Source organism: Myotis lucifugus, unplaced genomic scaffold, assembly GCF_000147115.1.
Source record: "Myotis lucifugus unplaced genomic scaffold, Myoluc2.0 scaffold_1, whole genome shotgun sequence".
NCBI lineage: Eukaryota > Metazoa > Chordata > Mammalia > Chiroptera > Vespertilionidae > Myotis > Myotis lucifugus.
Window position 1 is genome coordinate 2,457,228 of NW_005871049.1, and position 4,846 is coordinate 2,462,073.

Sequence of the window (4,846 nt, forward strand, 5' to 3'; positions counted from 1 at the left end):
TTCCCCAGGTTCGATTCAGGTCAAGGGCACACGCCCAGGTTGGCAGGCTCGATCCCCAGTAGGGGGAGTGCAGGAGGCAGTAGATCAATGATGCTCATCATTGATGATTCCTATCTCTCTCTCCCTTCTTCCCTTCCTCTCTGAAAATCAATAAAAATATATTTAAAAATAATTTAAAAAATAATTTGAAAATGAACACACTTTATATGTACCATGTAACCAAAAATTGACTTTTTAAATGTTTTTCCTTTGGAATTTCTTGAGAAAACGCAGCCCTTCCTGCCATTTAGGACCAGCTTTAGGACTGGTGGTTACTGTCAGTTTTGCCTGACTGCTCACTCCACGCCCTCTCTCCCTTCCTCCTCCCCCAGGTCCTGTGGTGGCAGTTCTGGCGCTCCCTGGGGAGCCAAGTGCCTCTGAGCACACAGCTGGCAGGGCTCTGCTGCAGGGTGCTTTTCTGCTCCTCTTTTTGAGTGGTGTTCTTGTGAACATTTTCAGTATTATAGGACAGATGACAACGTGCCAGGGTCACAAAAGGGAGAGGTGCTGCCAGATGTGTGCATATCGCAGGAGGAAATCTGTACAGTAGAGAATTTCTTCCCAGGGAAACCCGACTCAAGCAAATGTGTGACTGACCTCATCCTACAGTTTTGAAGGCCTCTCCGTTCTTATAAGAAGGAGGAAGGAATAATGTTTATGAGATATTACATGTGATATCTCATCCATTGCTCTCAAAGAATACCCTCATTATTTCCCGAGGCTTAGAAAGGTGAATAGCTCCATCCATCTCACACAAAGCTGGATTTGAACCCAGGTCTGCTAATCTCCAAGCATGTGCTCTGTTCATAACCTGTGACTTGGCGTTAGACCTCAGCTCAAAGGTCATGAAACATGGCTGGATAGTGACAGTGTAGGAACCTTGGCCTGGCCAGGTCACAAGTGTCAGTGTTTTTAGATAAGGCAGTACCAAGAGCAAATATGTCCATAGTGAACCACATTATGTATTTCTAACACCAGTCTTACAGATCTGTGCCAGATCCAACGTGGTTTATGTGGTGTAGGTATAATATTTTCACTTGGCATAATATTTTTAAGGTTCATCCACACTCAGTACTCATTATTACATGGCATTCCGTTGTATGACATACCACATCTTATCCATTCATTTGTTGATGGACACTTGGGTTTGTCTCCAGCTTTGGACTCTTATGAATAGTGCTGCTATGAACATCCACAACAAGTTCTCACGTGGACATATGCTTTCAAGCATGTCAAACTCACAGCCGGTGGGCTGCATGCCCGCTGGCCGCGAGTTTGACATGCTTAGATTCTCTTGGGTATGCACCTTGACATAGATTTGCTATGTAAAATGGTAACACTATGTTTACCTTTAGGGGGAACTGCCAGGCTGTTTTTCCAAAGTGGTTGTACCATTTTATATTTCTACCAGCAGTGTCCAATTTTTCTACATTCTCACCAACATTTGCTGTTACCCGACTTTTTCATTAGTATACAGTAATCCTAATAGGTGTAAAGTAGTATTTCATTGTGGTTTTGATTTGGATTTTTCTAATAGCTAATGATGCTGTGCAACTTTTCATGTATTTATTGGCTATTTGCATATCTTTGGAGAAATGTCTGTTCAGATCCTTTGTCCATTTTTAAATTGAGGGGTGAGCTTTTTAATTGAATTTTATCAAGCTAGATGTGTACTCTAGGAGCTGATTTTAAGTAGAAGAGAAAAATAAAATTATATATAGTTTGTGCAATTTATTGGAAATCTGTTTTAATTCATTCCTAGGCCAGTTATGTCAGTATTGTATGGCCAGTTATTAGTCAAGTTGCTCTTATATGTCTGCCTAGTTTTATTAGCAGCAATTGGTGTCTCCCCAAAACTGAATTCTGACGTTCGGGCCAGATTCTAAGGAGAGGGACCATCAAGTGGTGAATGGAACTTTCCTCAAGCACAACTGCTTGGGACATACCTTACTCTGTACAACTGAGAGCTTAGAAAAGTCAGTGTGGCACTTCAGAAAAAATGTGGGTTTTTTTTAGTTTAGTTTTTTTTTTTTTTTAGTGTATTTATTGATTTAATAGAGAGGAAGGGGGAGAGAGAGAGAGAGAGAGAGAGAGAGAGAGAGAGAAATGTTGATTTGTTGTTCCACTTACTTATGCATTCATTGGTTGATTCTTTTTTCCTTTCTTTTAAATTTATTTCAGAGATGAAGGGAGAAGAGGAGAGAGAGAGATAGAAACATCAGTGATGAGAGAGAATTATTGATTGGCTGCCTCTTGCATGCCCCACACTGGGAATCAAGCCCACAACCCAGTATATGCCCTGACAGGGAATGGAACCGTGACCTCCTGGTTCATAGATCGACACTCAACCACTGAGCTATGCTGGCCGGGCCAGAAGGTCAATTTTATTTTTTTTTTATTTATTTTTTTTAAAAATATATTTTATTGATTTTGTACAGAGAGGAAGGAAGAGGGACAGAGAGCCAGAAACATCGATGAGAGAGAAACATCGATCGCTGCCTCCCGCACGCCCCCCAGTGGGGATGTGCCCGCAACCAAGGTACATGCCCTTGACCGGAATCGAACCCGGGACCCTTGAGTCCGCAGGCCGACGCTCTATCCACTGAGCCAAACCGGTTCGGCTAGAAGGTCAATTTTAAAAGGAACATTTCCCCAGGAGGAAAAGATAGGCAGGAGGTGACAAAGGAAAATGGTGGGCCAGGCGCTAAGACCAACATAAATCAGCAGGTGATCTGGCTGACCTGGGCGGGGGGAAAGGATGACTGGAGCTCGTTCTGGAAAGGCAGAAGCCCGCAGAAGGACTAGGCGAGGTGGGAGGAATTGTGCCTGGGAGGAAGCTCTGCTGAGTCAGGGAGCTGGCAGGATTCAGGTGTGGGGTGTCGTAATTGAGGAGGTTTTTTATCATGGGGGTCGAGGGGAAAAGAAAGGACTGGATCTGAACATCTGGCCCACGCCTCACTATTTGTTGGGACCTCCAGGCAGGTCCAGCTGGGAACTGATCCTCACTTGGAGGGACCCGAGCCCTGCGCGTGCGCAGATCGCCCCGAGGGCGTGCCGGAAGCACTGCGGTCGGGTCTGGAGACGGAGCCGCAGGGCTGAGAAGCTCGTGGCCCTGCCGGCGGGGCGTGGGTATCAACTTGCAGGAAACAGGATTTGGTGAGGCAGGGAGGGAGGAAGTTATTCTAGGCAGATGGAGGTTTGCGCTGCCAAGGTGATCCCGAAGCCGCGGATGTGGGGCTCCGGCCAGGGGAGGCGGAGGTGGCTCAGGACGCTGGGAGAAGGCGACTGGTGGGGCGGCCCCCGGAGGAGATACTGAGTCAGGTGAGGGGCCTCGGTGGGCAGGTGCTGCAGCCAGAGGTGCAGAACAGTGGCAACCAGTGGATGAGTGACCGGCTCGTGGCCTGTGCTGGGTTTTCACCCTCTTTCCACCCATTTGAGTGCTGTTCCGATTTTCAGTGAAGAAAATTGAGGCTCAAAAAGGGGAAATGGCTGGTTCTAAATCTCAGAGTTGGGACGCCTGGCAGCTGGGATTTGGGTTGGGCCTCTTGATTCCAAAGCCACATCTGGAGCTCCTGTATTGGAGTTTAGGGGGAGCTGATGGCCTAGAACAGGGCAGGGCAACTTTTCCTACACAGGATCAGATGGTATTGTCTGCTGTGTGAACCAAGAGGCAAAATCGAGGGTATTATGGAGGTAAGTACGTAATATAAGAGGAGATAAAACATTTCTATACATTTTTATTGACAGAATTAAAAACTTTATTTTTACAGACACTAAATTTGAATTTCCTAGAATTTATAAGTCATGAAATACTATTCTTTAAAAACCAGTCTTTGTTTGAGGGTCATACAAAACCAGACAACTGGCCAGATTTGGGCCAGGGGCCATAGTTTGCCAATCCCTGGTTAGGTCTGTGCTGTCCAATCTAGTGGCCACTGGGCCACATGTGGCTACCGAGCCATTGAAAATTATCTGGTCCGGAGAGCATTTGAGATCTTGCTTCCTGGCATGTCATCAGTTTAGCTCAAATAAACTCATAAAAAAATAAAGCATCTGGTCCGAATTGAGATGTGCTGTAAGTGTAAAATCCATGCTGGGTTTCAAAGGTAGTCCAGAAAAACAAGTAATACAATTTTCTGTGTTGATTACATTTGAGATTATAATATTTTGGATAGATTGGACTAAATAAAATGTTTCATTAAAGTCAATTTCACCTGTTTCTTTTTACCTTTTTACTAATTGTCTAATACTCTTTTTTTTTTCCTAATTCTCTTTTAATGTGGCTATTAGGAAATGTTATACATGTGTTTGCATTTGTGGCTTTCATTGTATCATATTTCTGTTGTGTAGCCCTGCTCCGGACTGAAGCTTGGGGTTGCCCATATTAGAAGGTAGGGCCTCTGGGAGACGATTAGGCCATGAGGATGGAACCCTCATGAATGAGATTAGTGCTCTCATAAAAGGGACCCCAGAGAGCTCCCTCACTCCTTCTACCATGTAAGGACACAGCAAGAAGACAGCTTCTGTGAACCAGGAAGCAGACTCTCATTAGACACTAAGCCTGCCAATGCCTTGATTTTGGACTTTTCAGGCTCCAGAACAGTGAGAAATAAAAGTTTGTTTATAAGCCACTCAGTCTTTTAAGTATTTTTGTTATAGCAGCTTGAATAGAATAAAACTCTCCCTTTCTGTGCCCTTTGGTTTCCTTCTCTGTTAATGAGGGGTTTGAGCTTGATCTTTGAAAGGGATCATATTAGAAGAAATGGACAAAAGAGGCCATGCCTCTGGAGGCAGGTTAACCAGGAAA